The sequence below is a fragment of the Chelonoidis abingdonii genome, chromosome 10 (assembly GCF_003597395.2).
Source record: "Chelonoidis abingdonii isolate Lonesome George chromosome 10, CheloAbing_2.0, whole genome shotgun sequence".
Classification (NCBI taxonomy): Eukaryota; Metazoa; Chordata; order Testudines; family Testudinidae; genus Chelonoidis; species Chelonoidis abingdonii.
Window position 1 is genome coordinate 45,606,594 of NC_133778.1, and position 10,677 is coordinate 45,617,270.

Sequence of the window (10,677 nt, forward strand, 5' to 3'; positions counted from 1 at the left end):
AGAAACTTGGAAAAGCCTTGCAGCTGAATTAAGTCACAACCCTAATTCCAGGAAAAGGGCTGACTTGGTACCTTACAAAAATTTGACTAAGAAACTGGAATGTTATAAATGCAACATGGCACACATTAAATGAATTAAAAACTGGCTAACTGACAGGTCTCAAAATCTAACTGTAAATGGGGAATCATCATCTAGCGGGTGTGTTTCTAGGGGGTCCCGCAAGGATGGGTTCCTAGCCCTATATTATTTAACATTTTCATCAGTGACCTAGAATTAAACATAAAATCACTGATCAAATCTGCAGATAACACACAGATTGGAGAAATTATTAATGAAGAAGACAAGTTATTGATACAGAGCTATACTGGATCACTTGTTAAGCTGTGCGCAAGCAAATGTGTCCAAATTTAAAGTCATACATCTAGAAGCAAGGCAATATTTACAGCATGGGGATGCTATTTGGGAAACACAAACTCTGGACTTTGAAAAAGACCTGGGGGGTCATTCAGGACAATCAGCTAAATATGCCAGTGTGATGATGTAACCAAATGGGCTAATGTGATCCTGGTATGTATAAACGGGAACATCAGGTAGGATTACACAGGTCATTTTACCTTTGTATTTGGCATTGGTGATACCAGTGAAGGAATACTATGTCCAGTTCTGATGTCCACACTTCAGGAAGGATGTTGATACATTGGAGAGGTTCAGAAAAGAGCCACAAGAATGATTAAAGAATTGGAAAGCATGCCTCAGAATGATAGGCTCAAGGAGCTCAATCTATTTAGCTTTTCAAAGAGAGGGTTAAGGCATCACTTGATGACCGTCTCTACGCACTGGCATGTGGAATGGAAATTCGATAATAGAGGACTGTTCGATCTAGCAGTCAAAGGTTTAACAAGATTAAATGATAAGAAGATGAAGCTAGACAAATTCAGACTTCAAAGAAGGTGTAATTTTTTTTTAACAGCGAGGGTAATTATACAACGGAACAACTTACCCAGTGCTATGATGGATTTTTCACCATGTGCAATTTTTAAATCAAGAATGATATTTTTCTGAAAAGACGTGTTCTAGGTCAAATGAATTAATTCATGGAAGTGCTAGGATCTCTATTATGCAGGAGGTCAGACTAAATGATCACAATGGTCTCTTCTGGCTTTATAATATATGAAAACAATAGCTTGCTAAAATGTAAACCAGCTCTTCCCTTGCCCTCTTTTTCCTGGCCATGCTGTGGGGTGGGCAGGAACCATTACTCTGACTCTACACTACCATAGGATCCTCTTCAGTGGAGTGATCTTCTCACTTAGCTACCTCAATTTTAGAGCCTCTTTGCACCAATTGTATAGCAGAGAGTGGCTGCAGCATAGAGTCAGGGCCAGCAAATATAGAATCTTCCCTAGTGGCAATGTATAATTTTAGTCAGTGTTGAGGGGCTTTGATCTTGATTTAACAATATAAGGAATATCTTTAGTGCATTTAAAGGAATGGAGAATATATGATGTCTTGGGTTACAGCCAGACTTATATCTATCTATCTGTCCAGCAAACACTGCACAGAGTGCTTCCTAAGTATTGTAAATAGATAGATTTGTAAGTATTAATGTTTACATAATTGAGGCCATAAGGCATATCCCATGGGACTGTATAAAAGTAAATATGTTCCAGAAGGACATCAATCAGATTATCATTAATATTTTGGAGAGATTGAGGAAATAGAGACATCACTGGAACTAGCTTTAATAAATAAATATTACTGGATAATTGGGCATTTAATAGTTACATGAAAAATTCATCCATATTTTACAGCCACATGTCAAAATATATATTATTAGAATATGTGAAGCTCTCAGAGCACCCACATTACAGCTTATGATTTCTATCCAGTCTTTTAAAGTTAATGGAACTACTATATTAATCCAGAAATTGTGAAGAAACAAAAATGGGACCACTAAGAAAATGTAAATATTATATTAACTTGTTTATGACAGATTAGTTATATTTCTCTGTAAAAATATTGCTACGTAACATAGCTGTGTGTATATCATTATTATATTTGTAAAATTGAAACTATATTTAGCATGAATTGCCCCATTTTCTCAATAGACCAGACTGGGTGCCTTTGATAAAGAATTGGGCTTCTGTAAATTTATTTTATTCCATTATTACTCTGGGCACAAAAATGATGTTGAAATCAGTGGAAGTTTTGTGTGGGAAACAATGGCATGGGAACTGAATGGCAATCAAAAACTGATCTAAAGTCTGATCCCTAGCCCACTGATGTCAATGGAAAGACTTCTATTGACTTCAGTGTATTTTGGATCGGATCCATGGACAGCCTTTCATACTGTCGGTCATGATTCTGCAAGGTGCTCTATCCAAGCAGATCCCAGTGCAGGATTATGTGTCACCAGATCAAATATACAAGCCAGGTCAGTCATAAGAGACTGAAATTGCTATTACAAATAGCAATCTTGTTGGCAGTCTCTGGGGAAGGAACGAGGATTGAATAGGCATGAAGACTGAACTGTACTTTCACTCCTAGATGTGATGCATCCAAGTAAGAACTGTCAGGGCAATGAGGGAAGCCTCACCATTGGTGCAGTTATATAAAGGACTTCTCTATCCAGGGCTAATATTCTGGCACTTGTCTCACACAAATACACACAATGTTTAAGAAAGGGAAAAAATGAATGGCAGGTTATATCCTCAAGAGTGTCCAAATAGTTTAAAAAACATCTTTTCTAGGCCTGGTCTTTTGGGACTTGGGTCCAGTGGGGAAATTTCCTCAAAAACTATAATTGGTTTTAAAATCAGTTCAAGTAAACCATTTTTTAAATCAGCTGGAGCTATAGTGTAGACCAGGTTTGGTAGCTGAGTGGTATATCTCTGAAAACACTGGATTTATAAAGAAAATACTCTCAGACTGCATATTACCGCAGCACTAATATTGTACAAAACTAAAATTTATTTAAGGCTCTAACATCCCCGTTTTGCTTCAGGGGAAGATGAAACTATATTTTAAATACTGTTAACCTCTGGGCTGATGCAGTTTGAATGTAAATTGCACTAATGACAATTTTTGTTGAACATTCCAAAACAGCAAAAATAAATATATCCCATTTATGAAACTTTACTAAATCCACGTAGTGCTGCTTCCAAATTTTTGAGTTAGTGACTTGGGAAGGTGCGGTCTCCTCACTGTTAAAGCATAATGCGGGGTGGGGGTGAATAGCTCAGTGATTTGACCATTGGCCTGCTAAACCCAGGGTTGTGAATCAAACCTTGAGGGGGCTATTTAGGGATCTAGGACAAAAATCTGGCTGGGGATTGGCCCTGCTTTGAGTAGGGGTTGGACTAGATGACCTCCTGAAGTCCCTTCCAATCCTCATATTCCATGATTCTAAAATTCCCTCTAGTAGCTCAGTGGTTGGATGTGTTGCAGTACTGCATAGTGTAAGGGCTTACCCACATGGTGGACTAATGCAGTCTCTGGGGGCACAATTTCTAAAGCAGACTGTGGTGTGCATTAATTGGTTCACATAGACCCACTTTAATATAGTCCTACTTGAAACAGTACCATGTTAAAGCACACTAGAGAAACTTTATTGCACACCAGCAGGGTCTATGAGGACCAATTAATGCACATTAGTGTGCTTTAGAACCACTCCCCTGTAGAGCACATTACACCACCATGTAGACAAGCCCTAAGTAGCATTTTAAATAAACAAGACTGAATTATCACTGGAAGTCAAGTCTCCTGTAATTAATTTTCTCTTCACTTATGTTATTTTTACATTTCATTTGAACAGTTCCACTGAAGTCAATGATATGTGAGTGAGGCAAGTAGGATTTGGTCCTATAATAGCCCTATTGCAGGATCTGGCTCTAAGTTCTTGAAAGCCTCACCTTGTAAGCATTGCATTGTCTTCTCCTATTCCTATCATTTCATTTGTTAATTATCATAATGATTATATTCATTATTACTGCTAAAAATAGGTGATGATGGCAGTATTTCACCTAAAGTATTCACTATGTTCTTACTTGACAATGCAGCAAAGAATCCTGTGGCACCTTATAGACTAACATATGTTTTGGAGCATGAGCTTTCGTGGGTGAATACCCACTTCTTCAGATGCATGTAGTGGAAATTTCCAGGGGCAGGTATATATATGCAAGCAAGCTAGAGATAATGAGGTTAGTTCAATCAGGGAGGATGAGGCCCTTTTCTAGACTTGAGGTGGTGAAAACCAAGGTAGGAGAAACTGGTTCTGTAGTTGCAAGCCATTCACAGTCTTTGTTTAATCTGAGCTCGATGGTGTCAAATTTCCAGATGGAACTGAAGTCAGCAGTTCTCTTTGAAGTCTGGTCCTGAAGTTTTTTTGCGCAGGATGGCCACCTTAAGGTCTGCTATGTGTGGCCAGGGAGGTTGAAGTGTTCTCTACAGGTTTTGGAATGGTAATATACAAAACCTGTAGGAGAAACTTCAACCTCCCTGGCACACTATAGCAGACCTTAAGGTGGCCTCCTGCCAAAAAACTTTCAGGATCAGATTCAAAGAGAAACTGCTGAGCTTCAGTTTCATCTGGAATTTGACACCATCAGCTCAGGATTAAACAAGACTGTGAATGGCTTGCCAACTACAGAACCAGTTTCTCCTCCCTTGGTTTTCACACCTCAAGTGGAACAGGGCCTATCCTCCTGATTGAACTAACCTCATATGTCTAGCTTGTTTGCATATATTACCTGCCCTGGAAATTTCCACTACATTGCATCTGACGAAGTGGGTATTCCACCCACGAAAGCTCATGCTCCAAAACGTCTGTTAGTCTATAAGGTGCCACAGGATTCTTTGCTGCTTTTACAGATCCAGACTAACACGGCTACCCCTCTGATACTTTACTTGACAATGGTGATCTGTTACTGACTGTAAGTGTACAGGGCTCCTGCACTATCTGGCTTTAATAAAGATAGTTGTTTGTGCCATGCTTTACATTTTCTCATGATGGGAGCTTATTAAGCTTTGTCACATAACAATGCTTCAGAGTCAGATTCAGATTTGGTAAAAATTGGTGTAACACTATTCACTTCAGTATTGTTGGGCCCATTTACACCAGTTGAAGATCTGGTACTGTGTATGTTTGTCTTTTTTCATTGGTTGTTATGACTTTATTATTAGGTTTTTCTTTTTTAATTAACAGGTTGACATTAAAAAACATTCTTGTTTCACAAAGCAGCATGTTTCCAGGGTTTTAATAAGCCCAGAGCTTCCATTTCAAACTTATATCAAAATATCTTTAATTTGGAGTTTGCCAGTCTGAATGGTGCTTTTTTATACATTAAGATGTAAGTAAGTAGCATTTTTAAAAAATCTAATTCAAATAGTACTGAAAAGGTGAAAACAGAGGATGCTATTAAATACTTTCATTCAATAAAATTATTTTGTAAACACATTGTAAAAGCATTTTTTTCTATTCTGATCTTTTCACTTTTTATTAATGCAGGAGCTTTGAAGCTATTTCTTTTCACTTAAGCACATGTGGCACTGCAGTCTTACAACTGTGTTTCAAGGACTTATATAATGACTCAAGTTCAGCTAAATAATAATACACTTCTACCCCGATATAACGCTGTCCTCAGGAGCCAAAAAATTTTACTGAGTTATAAGTGAAACTGTGTTATATCAAACTTGATTTGATCTACTGGAGTGTGCAGCCTGCACCCCCAGAACACTGCTTTACCACATTATATCCAAATTCATGTTATATCGGGTCATGTTATATTGGGGTAGAGGTATAATAAAGACCTAACTCTTGTATACTCTTTTTCATGAATACATCTCAAAGAAATTTACAAATGAGATAAATATCATTGTCCCTGTTTTATAGCTGGAGAAACTGAGGCACAGGCAGATGATAAGACTTGACCAATGTCACACAGCAGAACTGTGGAGAGAAGGTGGTTCTTAATAAACAAAGTCAAACAGCAAATGGAAAATGTTAAAAATAGAAGTTTGAAAGCTAAACCTGGAAGCAAGTGTAACATTCACAAGGAATAATCTGATAATACTGTACTCCTGAGGCCATTCTGTGCCAAAAAATGAAAAATTCTGTGCACAATATTGTAAAATTCTGCAAATTTTATTTGTCAAATAAATGTGGAGGCTCCAGCATGGCACTGGGGAGCACAGGCCACTGGCTTCACAAAGGTGGGAGATCACTATGCAGTTCCCCCCCGGGACCCAGACTCAGCAGTGAGTCTGCACACAACCCTGACACAGTGCAAGACCAGGCCTGCCCCAGAAACACTCCAGGGCCCTACTCCTCCATGCCAGGTGCACCAGGTGTGGGCAGGCAGGCTGAGCAAGGCAGGGTCCAAGTGTGGAGGGGCTTAGTGTGCAGGGATCCAGATGTGCATTGATAGGGTTCTGTGTAGGGCAATTTGGATGTGGGCAGCTCAGCGAGGGATATGGGTGCAGGGGGGAGCTGGATGCACAGGGCCTCGTTGAAGGTTTCTGGGTTCAATAATAAGGGGAATCTACAGGGGGGTCCAGGTGAAGGTGGTTGCGACTCAGTGGAGAGGGTCTGGGTGTGGGGGAATAGAGCTTATAAGGGAAGTCTGGGTGTGGAGAGGTTGGAGGGGTCCAGATTCTGGGGTAGTGGGGCTTAGTGGGGTGGGGATCTAGGTGTGGGTGGCTCGTTGGGGTAGTCCAGGTGCAGGGGACTGAGTGAAGGGCAGTGAGGCTTTGCAGGAGGGTCTAGGTATGAGGGGGTCTGGATGCATGGGGGTTGGGCAGATGGGGGAGCAGCTCTCTGTACAGTGATCCCTCCCCCTGCAGCTGAGGAGTGATGGGTGCAGGAAGTGCAGGGGGGGGGAGTTTCTTCCTATAGCTGGGGAAGAAATCTAGGGTTGAGTCTGACACAGCCCTGGATGCCATGCAGAGAAGAGGAAGCCCCATTCTTTCTACCCCAGTTGGGACTAGCAACTGAGCCTTGCACAGGGTAGGAGCCACCAGCCAGGTCTTCCCCAGTCCCGCCCCCTGTCCCACAAAGATTTACCTCTCTGTTGGTTGTCCTGGACATCCAAAACATACTGCTGGGAAGGTCGAATGGCCTGTTGTGGCTTCCCTTTGTTTCCCCATCAGAAAGTCATTTTGCTCCGGGGAAGCAAAGAAATCTGTGGGGGACATAAAATCTGGACATGCACAGTAGCGCAGAATTCCCCCAGGAGTATATACTGGCCAGTACCACCAGCTGGTAGATGTTTTCCTTGGCACAGGCAGTGTGGTAGACAACTGTAAGACTGATTTCCAAGGACCCCCTCATGAGCCCAGGCATTGAGAGTGTGCTGGGGGAGGGTGGGAGAGTTGAGTTGATGGAAGGGCTGCAGCGTGCAGCACTGTGGAGATTCCGGGCTATACTGCTATCCATTGCAGTATATGCTGCTGCCATAGCTTAGGCAGCCCTCCTCCTCCCCCCTGGAGTTGTTTGAGTTATGCCAGAGGGCTCTCCAGCCCCTGGAGCAGCCCAGGATCAAGAGGGTGTGAAGGAAGCTTAAAGCCACGTTAGCTTCATCTGGCTTCCACTGGGCTGCAAGTTGTGTGCTGCGCCTCTTAAAGACCCAGCACTGAATCTCACCCATGGCCTATGCAACAGCTAAAATATGTAAGCTATACATCTCCACCCACTCGTGACTTTCAGGGGTGTGTTGGGTCCACATACAATATCCATTCTTGCATTGCCTAAATACAGCTATTAAATGAAAGAACATCTTAAGAAACGTGCTGTAATTTTTATATTGCTTCTTAGTGGGCCTAATCCTGCTTGTTTTACAGATGTGAGTGGAGACAGTGGAGTCTGTGGAAAACTGCTTTATGAGTAAAGCTATCAGGATTCAGCCATGTTCTTCATGGAACTCTATCAGTTTCATGGATTCAAGGGCTGGTGGATGCAGGAGAGCTTCCTTTCTCCACTGGAGAAATCTAGATAGCACCCTGCCTAAAAAAAAAAAATTTTTTGAAGGCAAATTACTGTGGGCTATCTCCTCTAATAACATCAATGACATGATCCTCATTGTACAACACAAATATAACTGACATCTATAATTAACATTAGGTCACATGTATCTAGCTTGCATTAAAAGAGTCATCTTTGAAGCATCATTTTACAGACAGTATGTTTGTGCCAAAAACATGTTTCTCCAATATATGAGCAGTGAGCCATGCCATTGGCAGGTTTTAAATCTCCAAGTGCCCTTCAAAGACATCCTATTTTTATATTCTATGTAACACTTCATGCAAATCATGTACTATATTCTGGACAGCATGGGAATCCAGGCCTGCAGTTCCTGCTTCAGCAAAATTCTTATGTGCTTCAATGAGAGTTTGGCTGTAGTGAGGATGTCAGGAATTTTGCCCTACTGTATGTCTGCCATTCCCCACAGCATGAGTGGGCTGTTTTCTAGGAGTCGCACATCCTCTGCCTTCCCATTTCAAGGGTCATCTGCTTAGTTTTCTGGATGGAGAAAAGGCCAGTTGTACTTTCATTTACGTTAATGTTAAAAATGAACTAAAATGGAGAAAAGTAAAAGTAAAGTGAACAGGTTACAGTACGTTGGGAATGGGGACTGAACATTTAGAAGATAATTTGTCAAGATTTTTTAGACATTTTGAAGTGAAAATATGAGCTTACCTAACTGACTTGCAATGAAAGTATTATGTAATGACAGTAGTATTATATGAAGTACTCTTTTGGAATTACTATGTTAAAAATACAGTGCTAAACATTTACGTTTACCTGCAATATACAGTGGAAGTGTTTTACCTTAAACCATGGTAGTTAAAGTGATATACGGGCACCATTAGGCAGGGGAAATAAAACACATCAAAGTTTATATTAAAAGTCCTTCATGTGTAAAAAGTAAAAGTCCTTTATGTGTCAAAGTCTTCGAAGCCATTGCTTGGGTAGAGTTTGCTTCCTCCTTAGCCTGTGACACTATAGCATCTGTGAGATAGAAAGACATATGTGTCATGAAACTCACTCTAAATGGATACAGAAGTATGTAATCCAGGCTTGTATTTTTTTTCTATTCCAGTGCCACGTGACATCAAGGGCAAAATGGATCAGATAAAACAAGATTTGTCAAACTTGGAAGATAGGCTCAAAATTAGCATTAATATTGACGAACCTTCCACAGTGTTATACAGGTTCAGCTTCTGGATACTATTTGCTAACACCTGTTATAGCAGTAATTCAGTGTAATTTTTGTAATGAACACCCACTATGGTAACTATGCTTTTTGGCCACTATATAGTTTGTATAGGTAATCACCCAGTATTAGGTTTATCCTGGCCAGAAAAACTGCTGCAGGAGCTTGCACCCTGGCATGAATATTGATGGATTCAGCACTGACTTCTGAATGCTGAACTGCAGTTTTAAGATGGCTTTAGAATAAATTTGATTATTTGATTCACTTCGAAAAATAAGCTCATGATATAACTTTATCAGATAAGTATCAGGGGGTAGCCATGTTAGTCTATATCCACAAAAACAACAAGGAGTCCTGTGGCACCTTAAAAACTAACAGATTTATTTGGGCATGAGCTTTTCTGGGTAAAAAACCTCAATTCTTCAGATGCATCTTTGTTGTTCTTATCAGATAAGTAACTTCTATTTTCCAGACTATTGGTCTGGTCCTGCAGGATCTGTTGGCTTCTGTGTGGTTTCTATGTGCAAACGGTTTGCAGGATGGGACACAATCATAAAATAAACATAAAACATTTAAAAATGCCTAAGTCTTCTAAGCTTCTTAATGAGTCCCAAACTGCATTTCTTCGAAGTCCTTTTGACGTTCTTTGGGATTTAGGTTCCTAACTGACTTAGACACTTGAACATGAGAATTAGACTCCTAAGTTACGTTCATGTTTAAGAAAGTTTTACCAAGACATTCTGAACTGTGCTGAGTACTGTAACAGATACAAACTTTAATTTTAGTGATATTTTTAAGACTTTCCTTTGTTTACTTTTCAAGATCCAAAGCTCCAATCAATCAGGATGAATATTCCTGTTACACTTGAAGCAAGCACAAATTTAAGTTCTCCTTCTTTCCCGTCCTTCAAATAATTACTTTCAATAATCTTTAAAAAAAAAAGTTAAAGATTGAAATTATTCATGAAAAATCCACAGCAGAGCTAAATATATTCAGTACATTGCATGTGTTCCCACTAGCAGAGTTTCCTGGTGTTCTACAACAGCATTTGTCTCTTTGCATGGTGCTCAGACTTACGCATGTACCAAGAACAATAGAGAATCTCTATGAATCTCTGGCCATTCATGCCACACTTGGTTTCTCTGCACTACTCCTTCCTTGGTCTGTCTGTGCCCATTGACAGTAGGAGCTGACATGAATTAGTGCTGGCCATCGACATTACTTCCATTTGGTATTTTCATTTCATTTGCCATGAATGAATGCCACACAGACTGTCCTCTCTATTGTTCTGTTACTGCACCCAGCCATGCTCTCTAAGCCTGAGAAAACATGACCCTGCAATGCCTGAGTCTGGAAGGGCAGGAAGGCTACCATCTAGGTTCAACTCCTCTTTGAGTAATTATCATGGGCTTTCAACTACTTTCATCCCTTCCAAAGTTAAACTTGGGAGATATTGTTGAGCCTTAAA